At 38.5% G+C, this 15,521-nt stretch overlaps 1 protein-coding gene across 5 annotated transcripts in view; it reads left to right on the plus strand.

Moving 5' to 3' along the window:
• The window catches only part of LOC107221596 (protein turtle homolog A), a 413,977-nt gene that overhangs the window by 262,483 nt on the left and 135,973 nt on the right, over positions 1 to 15,521 (plus strand). The window contains exon 1 of one of the 5 annotated variants that reach the window (XM_046739375.1): positions 1,059 to 1,077. The exons of the other annotated variants lie outside the window; for them this stretch is intronic. The gene's annotated coding sequence lies outside the window, so the exon portion shown is untranslated. Of the gene's footprint in view, positions 1 to 1,058; positions 1,078 to 15,521 lie in introns of those variants that run through there. 5 annotated transcript variants of the gene reach the window in all.

Consider the following 15,521-nt stretch of genomic DNA (forward strand, 5'->3'; position numbering starts at 1 on the left):
GTCGGGCCTATCTTTCCGATCTAACCTTGAAAGCGTTAAGGGTGTTTTCCTAATTAACCGTCGCATTTCATCCGCGTTAACGCGTTTCTATGAAAATTCAGGACCACCCAGGGCTCTCTGAATTAATACCCAACCTATCCTCCTCCGGCCTTGAACATCATAACGTCTATGAAACCGAGTCGCTTTAGATACCGCTTTCACCTATCTTGATCCACGATTCGATCCCCTTCTATTGTTTGCCTCACTCCGGGTATTAGCGTCAATCTTATTTCTTCCCCGTTTCAAAATCATTGATATACCCAAAGAGACGAGTGCTTTTCGACGAATAAGGATCGATACTTTTTTTTTAACAAAGTTCGAATTTTGTTTTTTATCTAAAGTTTCCGTACCTATCCGGTAAACCGGAAAGTGGGCGTACAATTGATAAATTTCTGAAACATGTATAACGGTTTTGTAAAATCGCAGAACTTTTCGGAAAATATTTGATCACTTTTTTTATCGCATGTTCAATTGTGAATATTTTTCCAACATCGTTTCCGAATAACCAAAAGAAACTCGAGAAAAAAAATAATCCAACATCTCTCGGTCGGAATTGCAGTTGAAAAGCATTGAGATTTAGGAAACATTAATTTCTCCCAATGTACGATAATTTTCTCACCTTTTGTACTGAATTGATGTTTGTTGAACGGGTTGAAATTATTTTCCTGACAGTTGACGCCAGGCTGTAAGTTTTTTCTGTTCGTAAAAAACTCTCGTAATAGGTCGTACCAGAAAACTACAAGAACTCTTGTAAGAAAGAAATAATAAATGTTTTCGAAGATACTTCGGACTCGAATACAAGTTGCAGCAAATCACAAACATGTGCGGTTATTTATTGAAATAGTAAAGCGAGTACGACTTTCTATCGAAGAAATATAAGTTCCGTGACTTGGATATTACAAAAATTATTCAGTTAAAAAGAAACACGATATTTACACGAACGTTAAAGGTTATTGAATAAATAAAGTGAACGCGGTGAGTATTCGGCGACCGAACAACCGATTTAAAATCGACGAGAAGAAAGTGCGATTAAAAACTGTAAGTATCCGTAGTACCTACAATACTCTGAGCAATTTGCATAGAGAATTGATAATTGGTAATTTGGACAAAGCCAAGGGGGTGAGTTTACGGGGATTGACGACTATTCGAGACTGGGTGGCGCAGGGCTGCAGCTGGTTGGTTGGGTGTACATATATAACCTAGTATACGGTAATATGCAAATCTGTTGCCAGTAACAATGTAATCCCGGAGTTGTATTCCGTTGCCGTTGGACCAGCGCTATTATCTCAAGCTGACCGTCGTTAGTTGAACGGGGTGTACGCGCGGCCTGCTTAACAATTACAACCTAATATCTATTCTAATTTCGCCGGCGTAGCCACCCTCGCCTCGCTGATGCACCCCCGAAACGACAAGCTGGATAAAGTAGAAACTGAAATCCGTTGAGCAATTTTAATAACTGTTGTTCAACGCTCGGGATGCGATACGCGGACACGCGTACACTGGGAGAAATTTGTAGTTTCGGTCGGTCCTTAACTGTTTTCATTTTTTACCACGATCGGAAAATATAGTTCTAGGTACAAAATGAAAATTTGTACATACAAACAGTTTTTCTAACGACAACTGTGTTACTGAATTTTTCTAGTTACTGTAACAAATGAAATTTTTCTCAGTGTGACTTTCTCACGTATCGGTGTCTCGGGAAATTTTCATTGTTTAAACATTTCTACCGATCAATCAATTGAAAATTTCGTAATGAAAACTGTTGGAATATCAAGTAGGCACTTGAAACTGATCACCTGGATTTTTTGAAAATTTTTTAAAAGCCTTGAGGTGGGAAAAATAGCCCAGGACTAAATCTTGCATGCTAGCCGACAACGTCAGTAAAAAACGACATCTGTTTGTTTTATGATTTTTTCAAAGATTTTTCTTGAATCATCTAGTTCAGTTATACGATGCATTGAGAAGTTTATATTTTTTATTTCACGTTATCAAGTTGAATTTTGAAAAATATGTGTCGCTAGTTTTTCTCTATTTGAGATAACTCAGAAAAACTTTGTTACGCTCTCCGGTAATATTTTCATCTCATTAAAATTATCCTCTCGAGTGATTTGAAGAATTATAGAGCATTATTTCATGTTTCATTCTCATTCTACAGAACTACCATCTCCGATATAAGAAATTAAACTTGAAACAAGTTTTCCGAGCTCGTTATTTTTTTAATTGCAACTCACGGAAAGTACGAGTACGTTTAATATTGTAGGAAGAAATCAATTGCTGATTATTTACTCGTAATCAAATGTCGATATCCGTGCTTTAAAAGATGGGATATTAATAGTTACTAGAAAAAAACAAGCCTGTCTTTTGCAGTTGAACCAACAATTTGAAAACAATACTAAAAACCGGCTGAATCTATTTTACACCAAAGCTCGATCCAAAATCCAAGAAATATTTGTATGAACTGTACATTTTTTTTTATCAAACTAATTCCAGATTAAAAAGAATTATTCATCAACGAAAATACTAACAATTAATTCTTCCGTGTCGGAAGTTCAAATAAACGCTCAACAATTTCTTGAAAAACATGAAAACCTTTGATGGCAAATTCGCTGTATCAAAAAAATATAAACACTCGGGCTACTTGCACCACAAAAATTGGCCGGGATCGTTCTTTGCCGATATACTCCGATGTAAAAAGGAAAGGGAGAATAAAAACAAATAAAAAAATTTAATCAGCAACTCGTTTCCTTCACCCCTTGTTACGTAACGAACAAAAGCGAATCCTTGGAGTAATTCGCACATACTGTATTCTGGGTAATCGTCTCAAATCGCGCTCGGAAGTCAGAAAATAACCGGCGAAGGATCCAAATTCACATATTTCATTGTACAACGGAAGGTGGGAACGCTTTGTTCACCCTGATTGTTCCCGTTGTAATTTTTTTTCATTCATTTACCATAGAAATTCTCTTAGAGGTCTCGGCGTTAAAGCAATCTAAAAACCGTGCAACCCCGAGAAAAGATCCGTTACCTTTTCACTGGTGAAATAAGAAGGCGTAAAAACAGAACAAGCCGATGAGGGAAAGAAATTAAACAGGTTGGTTGGCCAAGAATCGATACTTTTTAATAATTTTATCACGAGTTAGCCGTAAGTACGCATATTTTTATTAATCAAAAGATTATATCCGTGAGATTCCTAGGTAAGTAATTCCAAAAGTAAGAAAATAGAAAAGAAATAAAGGAACTGTTTGAATGTGAAAAAAAAAAAAAAAAAAAAACGTCAAATCACCTCAAAATTGTTGAAAATCTCGCAGACCAATTTTGACTTCATACTTTACGATCGCTCAGTTTATTCAAAAGGCTGCATGGAATACTTTTTTTTTATCTTTTCATCGTCGTTGAATATTTAGTGTTACAATGTTGCATAGAGATATATTGATTACAATCATCTGATTGGAAGATACGTTGAGTTTATTACAAAAATAAAATAAAATAAAATCCGGTACAGTGATATTATGGTTCTGAGAGTAAAGTCGAACAAACGTACGAAATTTTTAACCGTAGCAGCTACACGTAAGCTTTTCTTTGCAACTCCAGTGTTCTTGTACTTCGATAATTCTGCAGCGATCTCGTCATAAAATGATTAAAAAGGCATCGATTTCGGGGCCGATTAGTTCAGTGCCGCTCGAGACAGTTGCTCGTTCTCCAAATGAAATTGAATTGCCCCGTAACTTCCAGGTCTATTAGTTAGGGGGCTCGCCTAGTTTACTCGTAAATCTTGGTAGTATCGGGCAGGATGGGGCCGCGATATGGGGCGTGGGATGCCGACTCTGCCGCCGACAATGCTCCCGGAAGTTGCTAGGAAATACGCAGGCGTCGTGTAGCAAAAGATATATATTCGCTCATGAATTTGCATGCACCCAACTGCTCTTTTCTACCGCTGTATCAAAGACTGCCCGTAAAACGGTTGGCTTATTTTTATTCACACCTTTCCCGCCCGGGTACTGCAAATTTTTCCATTCAAATTTCTCTCGCACCGACGTATTCGCGAAGACGAGATCGTACCTCGATAGAGAAAATATCTCGGAGGGTTAGATTCGGATATGCTGAAAAGTACGTCAAACTTGTCTTTCCACTTCTTGTATGGGCTTCGGAGCTTTCCGTGTCTACCAACGTAGTCTGAATGTTTCATTGGACCGTTGAGTCCTAGTGGCAAGTATTTTTACCGCCTATTTCGAATCGATTTTTTTTAGATTTAGAGAACTTTGGAAACTTATTCCTCGGCGGTTTTTTCGTATTTCTGATTGTATCCTGAGAGGTTTTCAATACTCGAGAGTAGGTATTGCGACGTGATGTGAATTATTATTGCTGGAAACAAACTGATTGCGGAAAAACGTGAGAAGTGATGGAATAATTCATTTCTGAGAAACTTACTACTCTACACATATACATGTTTTAAATGAATTATAAGTTTTTGGGCTCGCTGATTACGAATCTGACAAAATGGTGGGTCCAATATGGCGCTTGAAAATTTTTAATTTGATCGAATCCGGACGCAAAACGCAGTGAAGGGGTTTTTGGGGTCGCTGATGACGAATCTGAAGTCAGATTTTTATAATTCACTAAGGCGAATCCAATCAGCGACCCCGAAACCCCGAAATTTTCGTCCGCCATATTGGATCGCCCGTTTTCAATTTTTTAAATCCGATTTCAGATTCGTAATCATCGACCCCGTAACTCCTGGAATACTATATTCGTATGAAAGTTGACTGAGCACAATAATGTGTGCCTCAAAGAGTTAAAGTCGAGAGTAAACTGCTAGCTTAATAGAAATATTGAACATCGTCACTGAAGAGTTTCAACTTGCGCTTAAAGATTTTCAGGAATGTGAATATTGCCTGCCTCGCAGAAAATCCAACGAAATAAATCGTTCGTAGAATTATTTAGAAAGCTCTCCATGCAGATCAAAGATTTGTATTCTGAATCAAACACCTTGACAGTTTAAAAGCCGGGTAAAATCAATCGACGAACAATGATCTCCAAAACCTTCACGCGCCTTTTTTCCGTCCATAACCAGAGAGTTTGACAAAAATGCTGAATTTCTGATAACAATATTACGCGTAGAATAACATCATCGTTATAAAATGTTGAGTTTGTTTGACCTCGAAAATCTGAACGAATGTCAATTTAACAGTTTTGATCCAAACCTGGAGAATCAATTGGCGAAATTGCAACTGCTGATTTTTCTTTCACCCTGTACAAAACTAAGAGAACGATTGCACGGCAATTAATTATTTTCCAAGTGTCCCGAAAAATGTGTCAAAACAATTTCCCGCCTACACTTTGCATCGAACTTTGTTTTAAAACAGAAACGTCAGGCTATTGGTTGAACCAGTTGAATATCTTTTCAGTTTCGGCAAAAAAGACCTTCGAAACGTGATTAAACAGCAACTGGTGTTTATTTCCTCCCACAGCTGAGAAAAGAGTTCGAAATTTTTCAACACACGTTCCTGGGGTGTCGCTTCGTCATTCCGCTCTGGTTAATGCGGCAGAAAATAACCTGATTTGCCCTGAAATCACGATCAATAACGCCCATCAATGCGATCGGCAAATATTTACAAGATTGGCGCACCCAAGGAGGACGCGAACGGCGAACCGTGTTGACGATTATCTCCCGGAATCAACATGATCGAGTTCGATACCTCACCGTGTGGATATCGCAATATTAGCCTAGCCCAAATGTTTACCAAGATCGATAAGCTCCCGACGATTTTACCCTACTTCAAACATCGATATAGTTTGTACACAATTCCCTGTCACGATCATAACTTGGCCGACTCACATCGGTGTAGTTTGTCTCATTAATAAGTCGACCAGCGTGTGTTCCGGAGTTAATTTAATACACGGTGATAAATCGGAATTGAAGAGTCAAGTCTGTAGGAGTTGGAGAAAACAGGTTTGAAACAATACAATATCATTTATATCGTTTCAATTATTACTCTTGTTTGTCTCGAGTAATTTGGAGAGTGAAGAATTTGACCACCGGGCAAAATAATTAGTGAATGAAACTTATCGTTAGTACAAATTGATTTCACCTGGTTTTAAGAGGAAATTACTGATAAGAAAACGATCTTTAACGACTGCAGTCTTCGTACTCTTCGTGCCAACAATTTTCAGTAACAAGTAACGATACCTGCGTAATCCATCGGCTGTAGAATGAAATCCGATGTCGTTGAATACTTGCGAAGAAAAATCCAATCTTCGCGAATACGTTCCGCAAGTCAAAAGTTTTCCATTTTATATATGGATGCGCGATTCTGTACGTTGCTCAGTGGGTCAAAAGAATGGGCATGTTATTTACATACATTACAGCGAGACGAATTTATGCTTCCTCGGTCGGTGGGCTTTATCTCCTGTCTCTCCACGTCTCCGCATATCTCTGCGCTACCTCAGGGACTGCTGCCTTTCATCTCGAGAATTCTCGTGTATACACATTCGGATCGTATATAAACCGGTGGCGAATACCTAATCGAGTTTTCTTTCTGAATTATAAGAATGGGTGAGATCAGATCTAGAACCGAAATGTTTAAAGACCGGAGTTTCAAAATTCATCTGCTATTCGTAACGGAATGTCTTTCAGAAATTTTTCTCATTTGAAATAAGTGCAAAGCATGTTTTTTAAATTCAGGGGCAACACCGCTGTAAAAACGAAAGAAGAACGCTTTCCTCGTCATTTTTATTTATTTTTTTTTTATGGCGTAAAAGGTAATGAGATAATAATATTTAAGGAAGTTATCGGGAATATATTCAAGTATGATACAAAAAATTATTATCAACAAATATTAAAAAAATTATAACACCGGAGCCATTCTTGCGAGGCAATTTGCAAATCTAAAGAAAAAAAAACTACTCAACTACATGTCTATAGTCAGAGAAGTGCGCAAGGGATTTTGAAAATATTAATTTTTTGTGTAATAGGCGAGTATTTGAATGGAAATGTTCAATCTTAGACTACAGAAAGTGCACTTATTTGTTAATGAATAATGTTTAAATTCACTTATCGAAAATCCCCAACGCATTTCCATAGCTATTAATATGTGGATTGAGTAATGTTTAATTTTTTTTTTTTCGACTTTCAAAATTGCACCAGTTACAACACAGTTACAGTGTCACCATTTTGGAATATTTTTTGATAATAATTTTTTTGTATTATACTTAAATATATGCCTAATAACTTCCAAAAATATCATCATCTTATTAACTTTTCTTTGATTTAAAAAAAAGAAAATGTGCATTTTTTAGGTTTTTAGTTACAGTGATGTTACTTGATTACTTTAAACTTCAGTGTCATGCCAAAATTTTGGCCAGTGAAAAATGTCGATCATCTCGTAGCGGTGGAATGACTTTCGCAACGAGAAGTGAGAATATTACATTCATTTATCAAAATTTTCGTCATTTTAACGAGCGTGGCTCATTTTCATCCAATAGCATTTAAACTTTGGGTTACCGCAGCTGAAAGAATATCATTCGAATTTTTCATAAGAAAGACGTGAGTTATTACCGGCTCGAGGAGCAAAGAAACAGGAGAAGAAAATTCGCCGTTTGACTTATCGTCGCGAGGGATTTTGCCGCATGACCCACAACTTCACTCATGATCTTGTATTCCTTTATCGCGTTGCGTTCTGCGGGATTAGTTTTCATCCGTTTGCTTTAGGCCTTGATTTCTCTACCCTGTTTCTTTACCCGCCAGAAATCTTCTTCCGACAGCGGAAGAAAAAATATCGAAACAGGAAGATAAAAAAAATGCTAGAAATCTCAGTGACAATCACATTTCGATGCTGCCGCGCACCAAAACATCAGGAAATATTGGAAAATCAAATCTTCCAGCTACACTTTTGTACGATCTCGCACAGAATCTGGTCACGTTTGCACCGGAAATTTGTGCCACAAGCTTCCAGAATTCTTCATGCAGTTCCGATCCGGTTGATTTCGCTCTGAGAGCCGAATAGAAAGCTGTTTGTTCACGTTACGCACGCTTTTTCAAATTTTACTGCGCTTTTCAGAGGCTGAAGGTCGCCTGTAGCTTGGAAAATTTAAACGTCGAGATTTTTCTCTTGTAACGATAAAATATTCCAGGCCTAAAAGTAACAATCAATCCGTACCCAAATCGTCGTTTACCATTTTTCAATCTCACTTAAAATTATTAGGTCCTCGCGATAGTTGTTCAGAAACGTATTTCGCAAGGAAATTGTTGAAAATGCTTGTGCATGAAACGCGTGAAGTTTACAATAATTGTTCGATGTAACTTATCGAAATTCTTGCCGTTTTCAATTCATTTGCAATGTGCTGTTCCGACAAATCTGTTTCTACTTTCATTAATCGTGTTGCACGGTTCACTGAAATTCTCCAATGTTGTGTGAATAATTTGTCCCAATCAAGATAAAAGCTGGGAAGATATATCCGCATTATACGCATTTTCACCGATTGCACAACCTCTGCTGAACGCGCTCACTTCGTGAAATGAAGTAATTAAATTCTTAGTCGATTCGCGTACTTCGCGTACATGCAACCGATTCATTCAACGAACGGAACGAACAATATTTTTCCTTTGACGTAACTACTCGTATCATTACACTCGTCGAAATTGGAGTGACAGCCCGAAACGACGGAGAAATTTAATTTAATCCGACGTTTACTGTAACTTTCAGAGGAAATCGTGGAACATGGAACTGAAATTACGGAAGCAGAATGAAAAACACTTAATATTCAACTAAGGATTTGAAATCACGGGATTCTCTGGTTGTTTTTGATACGTTTCAATCATCCTCGGAAAATCATGCAGGAACTGCTGCCTATGATTACAATTGCAAAACGACCGAGCAAGAATTTACCTCGAATATCCATATTATACGCAAAAAACCGCCGAACGTTCGTCGTAACGTACGATTCGTGGACGAGAAGTTATTTGTAACATCCTTGGTATGGTTTCGCAAATACCGTAAAGAAAACTCGCACCGTCTCCGCAAAGCGGATCCTTAGCGTTACATCCGCTACCAAAATAATTCGAACGTGTGTGTCGTTCTTATGCCCGTGAGAAATCGGCTGGCTTCTTGTGCGAGACTAAGCCTTCTGAAAAGATTTCACTGCCCACGCAGCAACAAGAAGTGAAATGTTAATGCGACAAGATCCTTTGATATATCATCCGTAACGAATATTGTGAGTTTTTACCCGAGGTTCACCAAAATATACCGGGCCTGGGGCTGTTTTCGTTTTTTTTTTTTTTTTTTTTTTTTTTTTTTTTTTTTTTTTTTTTTTTTTTTTTTTTTTCACGAGAAAGTGGAAGGAAAAACCTCCCCAAAATTTAACCAATGTCTTTGAGAATGTACGCATGAAAATATTTTCATTGCGATACGCTTTGTCCCGTGAAAATATTCGCCATCAGTTCAGAATTAATCAGAGTACCGATACGTCTTCGCAGTTTTTCTCCGGCCTGCAAAAATTTCGCATCATTGATTAAAGAAAGAAAAGCAAAGAATCTAGTTCCGAAACGATGCGAAATTTTCTTTCAAAAGCTTTCTCCGAAGATATATCTCGTGGAAAAAAAGACGAATGCACTAAAAAGGAAAGAAAACAACACGCGTCAGATTTGAAATGTGAAATATTACTCTAAAATCAAAAATATGTGTACAACATTAATTTTGTCACATGCGTATTTCATTTTGTCGTCAACAAATCTACGATTTGATTCCGAAATAATTGTTCGGATTGATTTTAACAATGGGTCGTCTCATTTGCCTCGACAAACGAACAACTTGATTGTTGAATCAGGTTAGACTAGGTTTGTTTAAACAATGCTGTATCTTTTACGATATTTTTGATTCGACAAACGAACAACCTTATGGTTGGATTAGATTAGACGTGGTTAGGTCAGGTTATTTCAAGTTAGGTTGGAAAACGTCGTACGTTTTACGATATTTTTTATAAAAAACCTACAATTATACGTGAATGTGGAAAAAATTTCCAAAATCGTCGATCAGATTGATTTTAACGACGGGTCGTCTCATTCACCTCGATAAACGAAGAGAACGGGATGGTTGGGGTAAGATTTGAAAATGTGTTCACCTTCGACATTCGTACATGTCCCACAACTCGCCGACGTAATCGAATCGTTATTTTTTCACTCGACTTGTCAGATCGTCGAGATGCCTATTGGATTTTTCACGGAAATACGGAGCTTTCTTGTTAGCGCGTGTGTGCTTTCCGCCCAATCTCCGGAAGAATGGAAGAGGAGCGCAGCGTCGGATCGACGCGGCGAAATTTCCTGGCCTTGAGAATAAAGCTTCGGATTTCTGGGCAGGTACGCGAGGGTCCACCTTTAATTAAGGAGTGAAAGGACGCCTCGGATTCCGCTCAGCGTCGTCTCTGGGCCGCAGACAATGAGGCGAATCTATGGCGGCCTCCGAATCCCCTGAATTATTCGTTATGTATTTCACGCCAACTGCACTAACCGAAATCGCGATGAGATATGGAATCCGAAGTTACTCATTTTTCAGGGAGCGAGATTCGTCGGATCGTTACTCTTCCGCGATTATTTTCCTCATTTTCACCAGCGTCCGAATACCTTCGAGCAATCGAGAACTCGGTCGTCTCAGAATTTTTCTTCACCTTTCACAAGCGAGACGATGTCGTTAATCTTACCCGATTCTTTTTTCATCTTTGACACCTTCTTTTTCTGTGTTGCCTGGTATTGATAGCGGGTATATACAATTCGAGTCGCCTGGTATCGCCAAAAATTTTTGTCAAACCGGTCAGACGGAGCTCTCAAAATCGGTTGGTCATTTATTCTGAACGGGCTATAGGCATCCGGAGAAAAAATTGCTGGAATACGGGAGAAAATTACGAAGACGTTCGGAAGGCTTCTCTGTAACATTTTTAGCTGAACTGTCGAGTTTCGCGTTTTTGCGAAAAACATGCGCCATTTTTTTGCATTCTGCTGACTTCGATACGCAATCTCGCACATTTTTCAACAGAATTGCTGGTTACAGATGTGAAAATCGCGCGGTGATGCGGAAATTATTTCAAATTTGCAACAATTATGCTTGTCAAAACAACGAATAGCAAAGTTCAACATTTCTGTGAAAACTTACGAGACTTTGCGTTGAACTGGAGATGAAAATTTTGCACAAAGAGAATTTTTACGGAAGTAATATAAATAATAATGTAACATTCCGATTTTCTACTCTGGTTGTATAATGCAGGGTGAAGCATCAATTTTAATCCGTTTAGCGAATGAGATTAAATAACGGATTGAGAGAGAATTACACACCGATTAGACTGCAAGTATAATTCAATTCGAGCAAAGTCTCAACGCTATTTCCAAATATTTCAATATCAAAGATAGATTACCAAGTAATTACGAATCAAACATTGAAAGCCGATTTTTTTATACTGCCCTGATTCGACTCCGCGAAATTTCAGCACTGACGTTTCGCACAAAAGGTGATCAGAGCGCCGTTCGAATAGAAAAAAAAATCGCATTAAAATTTTGTAACCGAGCAAAACCCAACTCTGAGCATAGTCACCCTTTTTCAAATTCACAATAACTCAAGTACTACGCTATATCAAATGGCTACTTAAAATTCAAACCATTTTTCAATCAATTACCGGATTACACGTCGTGTATTTCGATTGCGATAGCTATCACGTTTTTCTGGACGAGTAGTTTAGGTTAGGTTTTCATAAATTGACGCAAAACAATCAGTGCCACTTGATCCCTCGCGTGTTTTCTTCCATTTTTTTTTTTTTTCTTTTCTTTTCTTTTCTCCTTTTCATCTCAAAGCTGATTAGTACCAACAAGCTCTGCTCGAAGGTGATGAATGGCGGACGTAATGAAAGTGGTAGTGAAAATTAATCCGATTGGTTTCTCGCCGGAGAATCAACGCTTTAATAAATCTCAAGAAATGATAAGTTATAGAGTGTTGGCAGGGTGTGTTACCGTTTCTTGGCCAGAGAGATTTACGTGTGCATCGTGCATGTGCCACGATACGGCATAAACGGGAGGGCGGCTACTACGTAAGTCTGTACGATGATATATGATTGCTTGGGTCAGCTTATTTATCGAGGTAAAAGCTCGGCACGTGGCCGAGTCTGAGTATATCTCACACACGGGACTCTCGTTCAGAGACTTGAGAGGCCTTCGTAACAACCGAAGCCTCGGCAGGCCGAAAAAAATATCACTGATTGATTGAACCTTGTTGTTTTCCCCACGGCTGATGATTGAATTCGATTGTTTCACAGGATTTGCTCTGCTTCCCAGATTCGCGATTACAATTCCCAAACCCTCCGGAGATCTTGCTGGAAATTATCATCGCCTCAAGTTGTACCGTGTTCGTGGTTTGACCTTTGAATTATCCTCGGGAATCGATGAAATAGTGAAAAAAAAATAAATAAAAATTGTTAGAGGTTTGAATTTTGGCTGTTGTTGGATGTGTTATTAGAGAAACGTCATTCGCACGAGCGTTCGAATTCCAGAAGCAGTTGACCTGCGTAGCTTAACCGAAATTTGAAAAATCTCTCGGAGGTTCCTTGGAAATAGGAGCTTCGTAAGGTTGTTGATTTTTCAACTTTACCAAACTCCCTTGAATGATTTGAAAATATTTTCATGAAAAACTTCAACGTCTTCGTAAATTATTGTAAAAGTATCGCGTGTGAAATGAAAATTCTCACCATAATACGCGGTGATCTTAGACGTTCCATGAACAAACCGAGACTCGGGGAATACTTTTAAACTACTTCAAAATATTTGAACAACGTCTTTGCAATAGCCTGAGATCATTTCTGACTTGAGAACCTCTTCGAGATAATGAATCGTCTACCAATTGACTTCGCGCAGTGAAATATCGTTGCGTGATAAATAATTGTGAAATACGAAGTTATACCGGTTAATTCGGGTCTTACCTTGTCAAATATAAAGATAGACCTAAGTACACACGGTAAATAAAATAGTTAGACCTAATAAAAACAACTGATAAATTTTGCATCATTATAATGTGGAGTAAAAGCTATGAACTATGGTATATAACATACCGATTAGTTAATCAAAATGAGTCGATTTTTGATGAAATTTCCTTTACGTCAGATGAATCACTCAGCCGAAACAGTAATTTGCGTTTTGAATTCCGAAAGATTCCAATCTGCGAATTCAAAATTCTTCATTTTCCTTGAATTTGATTATTTGAAATCATTCGCACGTGCTCGTGAAGTGCAGCGTATATTCATTACACGAAGAAAACAAAGATCAGTATTTCATTTTAAATTACATATTGTCATTGCGTCGATCTAAGAGTAGACGCTCTTTATTTTTTTTTTTTTTTTTAAATCAATTTTTGGTATTTTTTGCAAAAGCGCAAGTTTCCTTCGGCGAAAGACGAACGTAAACGCAAAGGTATCGAGGATGAACGAACGCAGCGGTATCTTTTCCACTCGGGTGACCAGACGTGGCTAGTTTTACATACGTCCTGCAAGATTTACCCACCACTCCGCTCCATCGTCTCCGTCGTTCACCCGACGTTTGAGTAAAAGTTAGAAATATGAATTTTAAAACAGGTGCGGCGTCTTCCGACCTCCTCCGCTCTGTACTCGCGATCCTCCCATAGACTAGATTGAAAGATAACTTCTCCGCTCTGATATTTTACGAACCTCCGACCCGGCGGTTCGGAGCAAAGCAAAGAATCATGAATTTCAAAGGTGAAAACACGAAATCGGAGATTTTTCTAGCCGGTGTGCGGTGAACTCGTGCAGCTGTTCGATATCGAGTTTTCTTAATACGAGGGAAAGCCGACGCGTCGCTGCCGCCGAAATGAAAATCGTTAACCGATATTTCAACGCCCGTGATTAAAAGCTGGATCGACTCTTCGCCGTTCGCGTTGCTCCTTCTCGATCCCTGTCTTTGCTGTTTTCACTGCCAATTTTTCCGCATCCTCACCCTTGACGCTGCATTGAATTCCAACAATATTGAAATAGTTTTTTTTTTTTTTTCAACGATACCTGTTCTACTCAATTTTTCTAACGAAATGTAACAAATGAAATTTTTCTCAGTGTGATTTGGCGAAAATTCAGGGCGGCGATGCCTCGACGATTTCGGCGGTAAACCGAACGGCGAGAATTGTACGTAATATCATTTCTTCCCAACGACGAGCGGAAGCCATCTTAGATTTTAACCAGATCACGCCACGCCGTTCTCGTTTAAACTTTAATTGACTCGTCCGATGGTTTTCAGCCGGTATGAAATTGCTCGGCTCGCTGCGGGAAACGTACCTCAGTCACGATTCGAAAATCAAATCATATACTCGCTTGCACATAACCGTGCGGCGATTTCCTCGAAAACTTTTTAAACGATAATTCCCGCACGTGCTTCGCAGGCACCGCAGCTTAAGTCACTGCCTTTGCATTCCGGTCTATTCTTCTCATTCCATTTTACCCTATACCCATCATTTTCCATTATCCATTTTCCTATGAATTTATGTTTTATCATACGAAGGTTCAGACCGTAGGCACAACGCTTGTCTTATTTTTTTTTCACCAACGATATCGAACCGGACTTTGTGCAGAATTATTTATGAATCGTGAGAAGCTTGACTTATCCGGTCGACGTGAAACACGTTTCGTACAACTGATCGCGTTAGTTTTTCGATCTCATTATTTTCTATTAAATGATTGTTCTTTTTTGCCAAGTCTTTATCTTTGGATATCAGACAATTTGAAAGGAGCTTTGTAACGAATTCTATTCTTGGGTAATAATATTTTATTTCAAATACAGGCAAGTCGGTTAATAAAATCTGTCCAATGATTTGCAGACGAGATTTTTAGTTCCTGATTTTCTTTTACTTCAGGCAAATTTTTTGGATGGTTTTAATCACAATCACATTCGTCCGCCGTCATAAATTCATCGATAAAATAAAAATTGAAATGTAAATTTGTATAAAGAAAAATCAGTGTACAAAAATTATTGATCGAAACGGGTCTTTGTGTAGTGATTGGTTGAATTTTTCTCCCGCAACTGCCGCTTAAACAATCGTGAAATCCAGACCGCATCCGAGCGCTAATCACTTCGTATTTCCTATTCATATCAACACTGATAATATGAAAATGTTCGTTTGAGTCGCAAGCAAAAGCGTCGATGCATCAGCCAAGGCGAGTACTGAATGAACAAACGATGAAAGATATCGGCCATGAGCACGTGTGACGTACGCCATTTTTCCGAACCCCTGCGAAGGAAAGTTCGATTTAAAAAGCAAAGAAATGTAATATGGTACTTCACAAAAAGTACCACAAGAAGAACCAAACATAAACGTGCAAACTTAAGGTTAAACTCAGCGCGATGACGTCACTGGCGGTGCGTAAAATTAGGTAACCGGAATGTGCGCATGCCTCAGGAAAGCCCTAGTGTGTAAAATTGAGAGTTTCAGTCAAGCGCATGCACCAGCTTC

The sequence above is a fragment of the Neodiprion lecontei genome, chromosome 5, assembly GCF_021901455.1.
Source record: "Neodiprion lecontei isolate iyNeoLeco1 chromosome 5, iyNeoLeco1.1, whole genome shotgun sequence".
Taxonomy (NCBI): domain Eukaryota; kingdom Metazoa; phylum Arthropoda; class Insecta; order Hymenoptera; family Diprionidae; genus Neodiprion; species Neodiprion lecontei.